The sequence below is a fragment of the Plectropomus leopardus genome, chromosome 22 (assembly GCF_026936395.1).
Source record: "Plectropomus leopardus strain MGB_pleo_1.0 chromosome 22, ASM2693639v1, whole genome shotgun sequence".
Taxonomy (NCBI): Eukaryota; Metazoa; Chordata; class Actinopteri; order Perciformes; family Serranidae; genus Plectropomus; species Plectropomus leopardus.
The window spans coordinates 19,223,799-19,238,694 of NC_142197.1; the positions used below are offsets into that span (position 1 = coordinate 19,223,799).

The following is a 14,896-nucleotide window of genomic DNA, read 5'->3' on the forward strand; positions in this document are numbered from 1 at the left end:
GTGTTGATGGGGAGGAAAAATGCAGAGGGTGGTGGGGTGTGGGGAGTGGCATCTCCTTTAACCAGCCAGACAGATTGTATCAGAGTGTTTGCTTGCTTGCTTCAGGCCCTGCAGTACCATCAGATAGCATTTGATAAGAGTGTGACAAGCTAAGGCAGCGAAGGTCAGGACATGATGGCAATGAGGGCAACAACAGCCCCGGTCGCTGTGCTGGGGAGGGAGATTGTTAAGGGCTGGGGTCAAAGATGAAGTGGTCCACCAAGGCAAATGATGTAGCTGCTTTAGGAGATTTACCGCTTCTGAGGCAAATTGCTTGGCAAGTGATTCAATTGTGCAAATGTGCAGGAGATGGAAAAGCAAACATGCTTTTGAGAGACAGGTTTCTTAATGCAACTTGACAGTTTTTTAAGAATTATGGCAGCAGTTTAAATACTGACACAGGATTTATGTTGGATTAGGGATTCTACAATGTCATCGGGGGGTGCAAGCCCTTACAATTCAAGGCTGCATTTGATTTGTCTTCAATTGCCCTTTTCACGTAATCTTGATGTCACATATTGCTGCAAGGTCACGGAAGTTGCATTTTTAAGCCAATCCAAACGGAGGCCGTGTCTCTGCCAAGCCGATTCCAGCAATCCCCATCATGCGCGCATTGTCATGCGTCGCCGCTCAGCTCAAATGAGTTACAAAGGAAGCAGGGAGAGGAAACATTAGCAGCAGTTGGATGGACTGGATGCATAAAAATATTAGAGAGTGATTTATGGCCCATGTCGATAGCCAGTTCCAGGCAAACAGCGCTGTGTAAGCACAGGCCCTTCCGGCATCTCTATTCACCATTCGGTACAGTGTGTGGCAGGGAGAGACTCTGAAGTCATAGTTTTTAAGCATCAATCAAAGAGAAAGTCCACCTGTGAGAGATTGCCACTCATGCAGCCAAGGGCATATTTTTTGTTTCAACATTGGAGGGGAAAAATATGAAACAGGAGTTTTGGGAGTCCTCCACCAGTAAATTTTGAGCCTCAAGAACTTAATTTGTGCCAAGTCTTCTGCAACTGTTATGTTTTTGATGGGGGGTGGGGGGTGCAAGTTGTTAATATTGAGGCAAAATTGTCCCCTGCGTTCCTGCTCAAATCTAAACTTTTGCATACATCTTCAGATAAATTAAACTCCAAACCTAGTCCTATCTATATGCTTAACCCCTAGTGGCTGAAGAGCTAGAAAACCTAGATTGTATCAGACATGACAACACCAACAAGAGTGAAATTACACCTTTGACCAATCAAAACTGATCAGTTCATGTTAAGTTCAATGGCGAGTCTTTTTTCCAAATTTGAAAAATTTTCCCCAAGGTGTTCTTGACATGGCGTGTTCATGAGAATGAGACAGATACAAGGTCACACTGACATTGACCTTTGTTGATCAAAATATAATCAGCTCATCATTAAGTTAAAGTTTGTGCCATATTCGAAGATATTCTGTCAAGGCGTTTTTTGAGATATCACATTAGTGAGAATGTGATTAATGCAAGGTCAAAATGATCTTGACCTTTATCCACTAAAATCTAACCAGTTCATCATTGACTTCAAGTGGATGTTTGTGCCAGATTGAATAATTCCATCAAGGCGTTTCTGAGATATCGCTTTTACAAGAATAGCATAAACAGATAAACAGAAAACCTGAAAACATAATGTTTTGGGCCATGGCTCTTGCCTACGCGGCGGCATAAAAACAATGCCAGAATGTCAGGTTTTATGATTGTAATTGCTGATAAGTGTTACAAGAATTGAAAAATACTGACAGCCAATGGAGTTCAAGTGGGTGTAGAGAGGTCCACATGATTACAGTCCAATATTTCTTTCCATGTTAATTAGTATAATTGCAATGTTGGGTTTACTGATGACAGACCAACAAAGACAAAAGGTTTATGCTGCAACCAGCAGCTGCTTTAACTGGCTTTTGACACCCAGTACATCATTATGATTCCTCAGTTGAGCTGAATTTAAAACATAGCAGTGACTAATACATTAGTCAAGTTGTTCAGAATTTCACTAAGTGGCTGTCAGCATGGCTGTCTATCACCATACAGTAAATAAAATGTTTCTTAGTATGGCATCAAACTGATTTTCTCCTACAGTACAGTATATGAATAGGTATAAAGCAAATCGCTTATTAGGTGCCTGGGAGCTGCGCTCTGGTTCATATGTAAGGCACTTTTCAATATACACTCCTCCTTGGGAGAACTTTTTTTTTCTCTGGATCACTGTTCTGAGAACTCTTCTGCTTTGATACGGTGGCAGAAGTTAACTGGAAAAAGCCAACACGAGATTTGTGTATTGCACATCTACATTTCTGGGTGAAGGTGATCAATTTTCTGCAATGGCAGCACATACATTTCATATCTCGATGTTTATTAGAAGACAGATTGGTTGCAAATTGAGGGTTTAGAGACTGAAAAGTAATCATTAATGAGGTAGGAGAAAGAACTTGTTGAGATTTATTATGGGTAGTGCAGAATCCATTTTTTTTTTGAGTTTGACTCATACTAAAGACACTAGATGGTAGAGACTAAAGAGATTAAAGTCAGGGTAATATAGCCACTGCTGTACAGGCCTAAGTATGTGTCACAGGAAACAGTCTTTGAACCGTTTCTATTTGAACTTTTTAACTTGATTAACTGCACTGAAAAACTGAATAAGAAAATCCTAGTGCAAAATATTTTTTTTGATTTGAAATTTGGGTTCTCTCTGGGTTCTCTGGCTTCCTCCCACAGTCCAAAGACATGGTAGAGGTAAGGTTAATCAGTGACTCGAAATTGCCCGTAGATGTGAATGTGCATGTGAATGGTTGTCTCTATGTATCTGGCAATGCACCTCTCACCTAAAGTCACATGGGAGAGGCTTCAGCCCCTCCACTGATGCTGGAAAGTATTAGCAGTTACAGACAATGGAAAGTTTATAGATATTTGAAATTAAATGTATTAGGTTAGAACTGAATCACAATAACCCCTAATAATTCAGCAGGCTGGTGGCTGATCAGCTGATTGGTACAGCAGCTCAGGAATCTCTGTGGCTGCTGTTACATTGTTACTGCCAGATCCACCAAATCGGTACACCCATTGTGGATGGCACTGGCTGAATTCCAGTTGAAAATCACACTGATTTCTAATGGCTGCCATTGTCGGTTTTGGCTTTGCACCAATAAACAAGATGAGGACCGGAGTTCAATGAATCTGCACTTGATTGCTCCTCCTCAGCAACCAGATGTGTGTTTCAGTGCACTGAAATTAAAATGCAACAATTTGAATTTTGAGAACTGAATGTGGAAGTGTGTTGGGAGCTGAATTTTTAGTGAGGATCAAATACAGTTTCAGAGCAGCTGAATTAAATTTCATATTATTACTTTCAGTTTCAAGTTTATTAAAATTAAATTCTAAAGTAATAAGTGCAATTTAAAATTAAGCTACTGTGATTCAGTTTTTAGATGCAATTACTAAAAAAAAACAATATAAATCTAAAGTCTAGTGACACTTCCAATGTTGCTGCTTCAATATTGAACACCCATTTTTAATCTGTTCACACACTATTTGGAAGTGTAATACCAAATTGCCACTTGAATAACATGCACATTTGCAGCAGCACATGGTCATATCTACAGGAAAAATGTGATTATGCACAAGGCAACTGTAAAATGAGTGCTCTTATTATATCAACATTTAAACATGAGCCCTCCAATCAACACAAAATGAGCTATTTTGGAGCACAGGTGTTCCTCCGTGAGAAAAGGTGCTGTTCTTCAGCACCATCATTGGTGGCTGTGAGTGGGGCTATTCACACAACAGGTACAATCTGATGGCTGTTGGCACAACAGAGCGCCTTAAGCACTTCGTGTTGCACCTTGGGGGTAAAAGCCAGAGGCTGTAGGTGCTCTGTCGATGACAGCTCACCATAGAGGGGGTGGATGGTTTTGTGTAGGACAGATTTCAGTTTAGTCCGAATCCTCCGCCCTGCTACTGCCTTCAGGCTGTAGCAGCCAGCATTTTTTTTTTAAACCAGTTTGTTTATCCTGCTTGCCTCCTCCATCTCGGTGCTGCCTCTTCTGCACACCACAGCCGAGAACCGCCACCACTGATTTAACAGTGGCATATGAGGTTTTTGTCGCTGGCATGTATGAATGGGTACTTTTAGACCACCAGCTCTACCTCTTCACTCCTGTGCTGAAAACGATCTGTAGCTTCTTTCTGAAGCTATCCACTTGTTCCTTCACCTTACTGACACTGAGCTGCAGACAGCTGCATCAAACGACAAGATGAACCAAGAGCTGTGTGAGAGCTACCCACTCAGCATTGTCCTCACCACACTCTTAGAAATGAGGGTTTCAAAAAGGTTCTTCCTTAAGGGTTCTAGATAAAACCCTTAGAATATAAAAGAGTTGTGAACAGATCTACTGGTACCCCCTTTTCACCAACATGGAACCAGTTCTGTTACGGATCCTGTATCTTATTTGGAAAAATTGAGAAGACTTCAATGAAAAATAAATTGGTTCAGAGTTGGAAGAGCCGTTTCTCAGCTCTTACCAAAAACTTGCAGGTTTTCTGTGACCTGAAATGCAAACAGTGATGCCAGCTCATGCCTGGTTTTTGGGTAAAAACAATTATCTGTACTAACAGAACAATATTTCACAGGTAAAAAATGTAATCCATGATATTTTGCTACGACTGTACAAAGCACTCGGCAATGCCCTCCGTTAATGAGCATAAGCATTAAAGAACACATCTTTAATGCATTATCAGGGCATTCACAGTGAATTATAGTGCATTCATACACTTAAAAACAAGCTCTCAGAGGCATTACATCAACAGTTAGAAAACATTATAGATGTGATTCATGATGAATTACAAATATCATGTGGCTTATGGATGCCCTTGACTGGTTATAAACTAGAGTTTGACTGAGGGGGCTGACATTGCATTATAAATACCTATACTCACCTACACACACATTGACAATTAACTGTGGTAAGGGTTATACTTTAACAGTCCATGCAGTAGGTGCATACTGTGAGTCCTTACTGCAGCTGATTTTTGATGTGTGTATAGGTGAGTAAAGGTGTTTATAATGCATTATAAGCCCCATCAGCCAAACTCTAGTTAATATTGATCTCTATAATGTTTTATGACTATGAGTAAGTGTAGTCATAAAGCATTATGAATTCATTATAATTCACTAAAAATGCCCTCACAATCAATAATAAATGTAGTCTTCATAGAGAATGTTACAGTGTTTCTTTCCAGCTTTAATATCACACAGGCATTACATAAAATATTAAAAATAAAAATATAAAAAAATATTAAAATATTATTTTAAACATTTGTTAGATGCATTTATAGCTGCAGTACATTATTTGCAAACTTACTCGATATCTACTGTGTTGCTTATCACACCTTGTCATCACCTCTGCGTTACTATGGAAACATTCTGTAGTCATCCCATACATACAGTGCTGTATGCTCTGGCCCTATCTCCTGGCAGATCCGACCATGTAATTGTCCAAGATGAATCTTTGGGGCGATTTGCCGCAGGATCACCAGCCACTCAAAACAACTGTAATTCATTCTACCCACGCTGCCTTGGGCCTCGGAGATCTATGTGAATGCTCACACAGTGCTTGTGATTGAACGTACATAAAAAAGCAAACACATGCGTTCGCACATACACTTACTCACTGGCAGATATCTAGTCAAGAATACTTTGAAGTTCCAGTTCAGAGGAGACATTTCAAGCTCAGTCTCACCACAAGGTCACAGTCTGCAGGCAGCAGCAGTAGTAGTAATAACGGCTCTCCATCTCCCAGCCCCATTTAACTGACTGATGCTTTTTGACATGTCAGAGGAATCGAGCAAGTTAGCCTCCAGGAGGCTTCAATTAGGACCCGGACTTAATGCAGGAGAGAACTTTGCAAAGCCCTGATAGGGGGTTACAGCCAGGCTCAAATCAATACGGAGAGCACGGAAAAGGCAGCTGAACTGAAGTGCCTAGGTGAGTGTAGATTGTGTGAGGGGTAATGCAGTGACAGAGAGTTTCCTGTTCGTAGCAGATGTGTATTTTAGTCAAGCTGAATGGTCCCCAGGTTGTGTTCTGAGAAAGAGTTTAAACCCTCACAGGCAATTAGATAATTCTCAGTGAAGTCGTAGTCAAGCAGGTGTTTGCTGCTTGAACAAGTGTTTGAATCTTAAAAATTGACAATTGTTTCAGCTGCACCTGTTGCCTCCATGGTGCATCACACACACACGCGATTGCACATTTTGTTCCAGTGCGATAATGAAATGAAGGAGCAGAGCTGTGACTGACGCGGCCACCGCACTATTTCAAGGCCCTTCCGACAGGTCCATTTCCTTGCAGCAGGCACGTGACTCAGCCGAGGCTCCCATATAAATGCCACTGCCACCTTGCATCGGCCCTACGTACCTGATTTATGGATAAGATGCGTGCCGTTTTACACTCCCTCAGGGACCAAGCCTATTTGATTTTGTCAAGGGCAATTAAACAGTCCACGACGGGGCTTGCAAACTGTAAAATGATGAACTATGAGTAGATACTGATGATGATTTTGATTTTTTTTTTGGCTTAGCTTTTCTTGATTTAGCAGAAAAGAAGCTCCAAGTGGGAATTATGTTTTATAGGGAATGTTCTGTGAGTATTGCACTTATTCCACATATTTGCATCAGCCTCAGTGAATAGCAAATATCAAAGTTTTGTCTGACTTCTTCTCAATTCTTGAGTGCATATTACATTGCTAAAAACTCCTTTTTTGTGTGTTTTCATCACTGCAGTGAGTGGTGCTCTGTTCCAGCAAAAGGCGGTTTGATGGAGCAGTGGAAAAACAACTTTGAGCCGGGCAGACCTTGAGGTTGGCTGTATATCATTTTCCCCCCACAGTGCGAGTGCATCATTGTCTGGGCTGTAGCAGTCAGAAATGACAACAGAGGGTGACACTGAAAGGTCCCGGAGTTCAGCTGCCTGAAAATGTCACTGGGCTGGCTCTGACAGAACGCCACACAGGGAGGGGGGAAGGGATATGACAAAACAACAACCTTAAAGTGCGACAGATCTTTCTCACACATATACACTCATTGAAATGTGCAAATTCTCTTCCACCTCCATCCACTGAACACACACTGTTTCCTTTTTGGTGGTATTTAAGGTAAAGCATACAAACAGGAAATGTTCTGTATGGTGAATTAATGTCAAAAATTACAATAACATTACAAATCTAAGTAATTCTGTAAAGATGTGAAGATTTTCTGTTGGTGTGGACTACTTTGGCTCAAAAATACTTTTGACTTTGAAATTTCTGTCTGCCAATGGGTTCAATTGCACGGCTCGATTTACGCCACAAAGGAAGTGTGTCAGCTGTTGCACAGAGAAATCAGGAAGATGATTGTGCTTTTGTTAGCTATCAGCAGCAATCCTCAGTCACCAAAGAATATTACTGTCATTTCTTTGCAGTTACTGTCCCCAGTAATGTATATGGCAAACGATTAAACAGCCAAAGTCATAGTTAAACTTTTCCTTGCAAAATAAAAAGAGCCCAATTGCTAGGCTCTAAGAAAAACGGAAAGTGATCCAGTTGTCTTGCAACTGTGCCACGAACAATAATTCCACTTGGAAACTATGCCATTTAAAGATGTCACCTTGCGTTTTGGGAAACTATAATGAGAATTTTTCACTGTTTTGAGATTTACTACAATATACAATAACCAGATGAATGAATAATTTAACAAATAATCAGTTGCAGCCAAGCAATTCAAACAACAACAACAAAGACAAACTGCAATTTATCAAATTGCCACTTAAGGCCCCAAAAAATGTCAATCTCCAGAGAGCTCCATTTTGAAATGCCCAACTTTACAACAGAAATAAACATGCTTTCAGCCTGGTAGAAAGCATGGTTTTGGTCTCTACAGCTTATTTCAAAATCCATGACAACAGCACAGGGGGGGTGAATTATTTATTTATTTTTTTAAATAACTCACCCATATCGATTTTTAAGGCCAAAATTTGTACGTATTGAAGGGTGTAGCTACTTCAGTGACAGGCTCTCTGCCATGGTCTGCGAGGCGTCAGTCTATGAGTTAAAACCACCCTTGACTCCTCTCCAGCTCAAACCTCTCAGTCAAATATGTTCACTTCCGACATAAGGAAAAAAAAAAGGTGGAAACGGTCAAAATGCCAAACTCAGAGCTTCAAACAGCAGTCCACAAACCAATGGGTGACGCTATGGTAGCTATGTTCATTATTTATTTAGTCTATCGTTGCAGCCCGAAAAGGGTGTGCTGTTACCATCCATTATGTTAACACAATTTCTGGTTAAAGTTAAAGTCAAAACTTGCTTTTGAAACTTTAATGGTATGCACTTTCATCGATAGCAAATGAATGACAAAGAATCACTACAATAAGCAATATCCAAAGCCTCTGGGTACTTTGTTCAATGCAACAACACATTACTACTGAATAGGCGCCTCATCAGTTCAACATAAAGTAGGTCATAAAAACATTTGCAGAGGGAATCTGGATTTGCCCTAATGCAGCATTAGAGGTCAAAGTGTCACCTTAGAATCGAATTGTGAAATTGAGTTATTTATATATTCTTATTCTGTGACAACTTGTGTTATTTTTTTAATTATTATTATACACATTTTGAGACTTTTCATTCAGAACACAGAGAAGTTCATATACATGAGACAATTGCTTTTAACTCGATCAGTTTTCGGGAGGAATGAAACATTGTTTCAATGAGCTGTAAGGGTACCAACAAATTTGTCCACATCTGTATATACATATAAATCTAAGGTGGCAAAAGTTCAAATTTAGTTGTTCTCCATGCCATAAAAAAGTGCCTCGTAGATAGATTGTAGTCTAAGCTTTATATGATCTATGACTTCATAAGAGTCTGTGTTGGTTACCTTCATTTATACTGGTTCTATGTAAAAAAAAAAAAAAAAAAAAAAGTGAAGTAGTATTCCTTGTTAGTGGCAGAGTCCACCATTGTCACTGGAATTAAATGGCCCAGCAACGCCAGGGGATTCACAGGAAACGAAGCATGCATACAATCCATCGTTGCTGTTTTATGTCATTTTTAACAGCCTCACTGCTTACTGTTCACTCTCCTACATTCATATGAGTGGTACATAAGTTTTTTTTGAAGCAGTAACAGGAAATGCAATGTATTTCTTACAAAGGATAGCAATGATAGCATTTTGGCTTTTCTTTTTCAGATGAGTTTTACATATTGCAGGGTAGCTGGTTAAGGAGAGTTTGCTGTAATCTTAATATGCACTGTCTCTGACCATGGTAACCAGTGTCGCAGATAAAGACTGACATTAAAACTTAAATCTAACTGACACAACTGCCACCCACTCATACATGAACACACTGGATGGATTTTTGAGATACTGAAGATCTTACAGTCTCTCTACCAGCAGACAGCCTGTTTCTATATGTGTGTAAGCTAAAGTGCACATGCAGTAGAGTGGAAGTACTTGTATGTAAGGAGTGGATTCATCACAGCTTTCAACTCTTTGATATGTGACTGTGGGGAGGAGAGGGTAAATCAGAAACGTCTTCCCTCATTACACCTGACCCTCCCTCTCCTCTGCCACTGACTCAGGGAGACTCATATCCTACCTCCACCAGTCGGCTCTCTCTCTATGGCATCAGTCTGTCCACATGAGCGACTGTAGCTCTTCCCTCAAGTCAAAATCACTGCATTCGCTTGATCCCATTGGCCACACACGTCAGCATCACCTAGTGAGAACAGAGATGATAAAGTAGAAGGGTTCATCATCTGAAGTCTGGCCAAGAACTGCAGATGTTGCCAGAAAACATTCATGCAAGTACATTTCTTCTGGGTGTGGACTTAATGTTTCAGCTCCTAATCTTTCCATGCTGTCAACCTGGTTTGTTTCTTGATTTTGTGAAAACTGTAAAAGGCATAAAGAAGATATACCTGTTGACACCATGGAAACAAAGAAGTCTGCATAAATTCTTCTTATGAGATATTGAACATACAAAGACTTAAAAGATACTCAAGAATCATCATTAAAACTTGGATCTTAAATTTTTGTCTCTTGCATTGCTTACCCTGTCAGACTTTATTTTTTCGGCAGTGTGGTCAGCTTCCGTGTACACTGCTATCCTAATTGATCAATATAAAGGCCAAAATTCTTAAATAAGACCCATGCCGAAAAGTTTACAGTCATGTCTATGAAACACATCTATACAATCAGCACCATTTCAAGGTGGACACCGAAGATCAGTGTCACCAATTGTGTATCCAATCAAATGTCTCCCCTTCTGCTCCTTAGATATGATGCTGAACGATGGCCAGAGAGGTGTTTTTGCAGAACATCATAATGTAACAGTAGCTTTGATCTTCGACTTTTTGGGCATAAAAATGTCAGCATTTTACCCTATCAGACATTTGTGTGAAACTTTGTCATAATTGGTGACTTGAATCTTCAGTTATAGCCAAAAGCATGTTTTGTGAAGTCACACTGACCTTTGACTGACAAATTCTGATCAGTTCATTGTTGAGTCCAAGTGGATGTTGGTCCCAAATTTGGGGAAAACTCCCTTAAAGTGTTCTTGATATCATGCTCACAATAATGCAACAAATTCAAGGTCACAGTGTCCTTGACCTTTGACCACCAAAATCAAATCAGTACATCTTTGAGTCCAAGTGAAAGTTTGTGCCAAATTTGAAGAAATTCCCTCAATCATGTTCACAAGAATGGGACAGACACATGGACAGAGAAGCTGAGGGAAAACCTAAAAACATCATCCCTCTGCCCATGGCTGTTATGGAGGCATAAAAAAAAATATTCTGTTACTTAGACATTTGGGACTGATTTATGCTAATATTCATATTCTATACATTTACCAGTAAGATGACATAGGACAAGCTGAATGATTGATCAGATTAATTCTGGCACTTACACCTTTTCTTACACTTTTCTCTTACACTATGAAAACTTTCAACACTTAACTGAATTCTTCACAAAGGTTTTATTCTGCAGAAGCAAGCTGAGTACACGGAATAAGCTCCTTGAAAACAATGAGGATATTTAGAAGCAATGAGGGCTGTCACACAGAGAACAAGGTTATGTGATTTAAATAGCAGAACAGAGGAGTAAAAAGAAAACACAACAGCTGAAGTAAAAGAGTCTGTAGTGCAGCTTACCTGCAAAAGATGCCTCAACCTTGTTCCAGGGGAAGGACAGGAGGCATCTCTGCTGTTGGTCATCATTTCTGACAAAAATGAGAGTTTAGTATTATGTTGAGCTCAATAACTGTAATTTAAATGTCCTGCCCGTTTTTCTAAAAGGCCCTTTTCTACAGCCAACATTTTGAATTTCAGTAAGAGAAGCACAGATGTTTTATCAATTTATTAATTGAATGGACAAAGGGAAGCCTCTGGGTCTACTTCACACACACTAGCATCGAGCCAAAGATGCATAATACGAATGTACCTCTGTTAATTTTGGATAAACACAAGTTAAAAATCACAGAAGTAGAACACTTACCAGTTTCAACCCCCACTTCCTCATGACATGACAGGAGGAAGTCAACCAGAGTGGAAGGCAATGATTCCTTATATAGACAACTAGTGGCCAGGAGGCTGTGTTACACCACCATATCATCCAGTAAATGTACCACAAGTAATCTCCGTGAAAAAAGGTCATAATCACAGTAAAATGTATAATCATAACAGTAAAAGTCACAGCCTAAGAAATACTAACAGCAACCTAAAAATACCAACAACAGTATAAGGCCTAAGCATGTTTACAAGAGACCTAAAACCTATTTCCTTACAAAGCCCTGGACACATCAAATCATAGAATTTAAAAGTACAAATAGCCTCTCTCTTAAGCAATTTGTTAAGATTATCGCCTTTGCCACCTTTGACAGACTGCTCCATAAAGTCAATACCCTCTACTTTCAAAAAGTCTCAATTATTGATAGATGTATTTACATCAAAGTTAGTTGAAAGCCCAGTGTCTCTCATACAGATGCTAAAAGGGGGCCTTTGGCTTTGATTTCAGACCCAGCGTGGGTATGTGATGCCCTTGGAATGGTCCTTTATGAAGGGGGCATCATATCATTAATTAAATTAATGATGGCTCAGTTCTATTCAAAGCCTGCACAACACTCTGAAACCAAAGCAGCTAAAAGGAATTTAGCTTTGATTCATTTTATTATTTATTCCTGTGTTTTTCCTGCTGTGACATGCCAGAATATCTTCCATTAAAATGCCCAATGTATACTTAATCCTCATACACTAAGTATTAATATGATTAATACATGTCTAAGAAATTTTCTGTTTTTGTTTACACAGATGCAAGATAGTTAGGAGTCATATCAGGTCTGCTTTTCCATCTACTAGACCCCAATTTCAATCAGCCCAAACCCCGACTAACGCTACTCTGAAAATTGGGTAGCAGGTGTATAAATACAGCCATATATCGACTGTTACATAAAGAAACCCTCTCACACAGATGCTGCCAGCTGCATGTACGTAATTACACGAGTACAAATAGACAAACGCATTCAAACACACACACACACACACACACACACACACACACACACACACAGCTGAGAGGTTTCCCTGGTAACAGGAGGCCAGGAAAGGACTTGTATTGAGCGACAGTGTTTTAGTGCATACAGCCCCATATTGAATCTCCCTGCTCCTGGAAGAATTGATCATTTTATCCAAAATCATTTAGCTGAAAATGTAAAACAGTAATTATTAACAATTGTGAAAGGACAACGAAGTAAAAACTCTTATATGACTTTTAAAAATACTGAATTCAATCCTAACAGCTGGGGTAGTTTCTGTTACAGATTACAGAGTCTACAATACGAGTGCTTCCACAGATGTTTTCTCCGCACTGCACGGCAATGCAGATGACTTTTACAGCATGTGCAGAGTTTTCAGGTATCCATTTTCATAAAGACACATTACGCCGAAGTGATGAACAATCATTTGCACCCAAAGGCGCTGCAGTGTTAATTGGAAGAGCTGTTGCTGTCCTCCAGTCGCAACTCGGCAGTGAGAACAAAAATGTGTCAATACCAGTACCTTTCAGAAACTGTATATGATCATGTGATAGTTGTGAAATTATCAGCTACGAGGCAGAGCGAGTGTTAAAAGTGAGCGAGTGTGTGATTGCGAGAGAAATTGAGGTTGCAGGGAATGAAAATAAGCATGAATCTAGCTCAGGTTAATTTAAGACTATCAAGTTTGCTAATTGGTTTTAAATGAAGCCCTCTCTCTCATGCATGCATGTCCAATTAGTGGAGCGCTAACTTCGGGATGGAATCTCGTCTCTGTCACCGTTTGCCAAATGTGGCAGCGGAGCACTAGTCGAGCTGTCAATTCAATCAGAAGCTCTCTCACACACACTCTCGCTGTAAGGAAGAAGAAATGGCGTCCCGGGGGATCTTATAGACTACGCTACTAGTTTTAGAGTACTAGGAAAGAAAGTAGGCTCAGTAAATGAGACATGGGCAAATTGTGACACAGATATGCAAAAGTCCCCACCACCTCACCACAGAGACTTTGTGGTGCCATTGTTTCTCTTTGTGGTTCTTACATATCTTTTTGTGGTTCTGTGTCCTTTTGTGGTTGTTTCATGTCTCATTATGGTTGTCTGTTGTTCCTTTTTTGTCTTATTGAGATAATTTTATGCATTTTTGTAGTAATATTGTCTCTCCTAGTGGTTCTGATGACTGTTTGTAGTCTTTTTGTATTTGCTAGCAATCTCCTTGATGTAATTGTGTGTCTCTACGGATACTTTGTCTCATTTTGGTAGTTTTATGTCGCTTTGTAGTAATCCAGTGTCTCCATGAAGTCGTTTTGTGTCCAGGTGGCCCCTTCACACTTTGGGGCCCCTGGGCCTGTGCGTGGTACGCCCATTTAAAAGTCCATTCATGAATTGAGGTATATATGTTGTAAGTTAAAATTCAATCCATATGGACAGTTTTACCCCAGGGGAGTAAATCATTTAAAAATCCAATTTAAAAATTAAACAAGATGAATACATCTACAAACAGCCATATGAAATATGGTCAGAAAATGTCTTTGTTTTTGAGGTCAAATGCGAGAGCTGCTTGCTAATAATGTATTCAGTGTTTTCGAGAGCCTTTCCATACTGGAACTGATAAGAGATGCTCTTTTAAGCTATCCTTCACAAACAAATAGAGCATTCTATTCATAAGAAGCGAGTTTTAACAGCATCAAACATCCTGGCTACATGTCAGCTTTCACATGCTCTCATCAAAGGGCACACGCAAACAATGTGCAAAGGGAAAATGTTATTTTTCGTGATGAAAATGTGATTGCATCATCTTTTTTGAAGTTTTTTCGATGAGGATGACAGTAAAATAATAATAAAAAATAAATATGCCAGCGTACCCTTTAAGTGAATTAAGAGCAGATTTTTTCATAACCTTGGGAGTGGTGAGCATAAAAATCAAAGCATGTAGTCCTGATAAAGCTTATCACGTCTGTAGACATGAGGAACGTTCAGAGGTTGGACTGATAGTGTCATCATATGAGGATGCTGGAAGATTAGAACCCCATGTGACGGGAAAAACATGCATCTTTTCATTGGTAAAAAATGACAGTGAGGAGGGGCTTTTGACAGTGCATGAATGTAGTGCTGGGAGTTGCAGTGGCTCCTATAAGTGTGCCTCTCTTTGGGATGAATGTCTTGATCAGTAAGAGGGGAGGAACAGGAGGCTGGGAAAACAGCTTGTACAGCCGGTATAATCAGCCCCAGCTTTGGCAGAGAGTGGCAGCGCTTTATTACTTGTCTAAGTAAATGTATAATTGA

At 39.8% G+C, this 14,896-nt stretch overlaps 1 long non-coding RNA gene across 1 annotated transcript in view; it reads right to left on the reverse strand.

Annotated features, from left to right (window-relative positions):
- Window positions 1–14,896, reverse strand: part of LOC148185902 (uncharacterized) — a 133,154-nt gene that overhangs the window by 101,031 nt on the left and 17,227 nt on the right. The window contains exons 2-3 of the long non-coding RNA XR_015775574.1: window positions 11,239–11,306; window positions 9,684–9,803 (exon numbers count right to left, since the gene is read on the reverse strand). This is a non-coding gene — a long non-coding RNA (uncharacterized LOC148185902). The remainder of the gene's footprint in view (window positions 1–9,683; window positions 9,804–11,238; window positions 11,307–14,896) is intronic.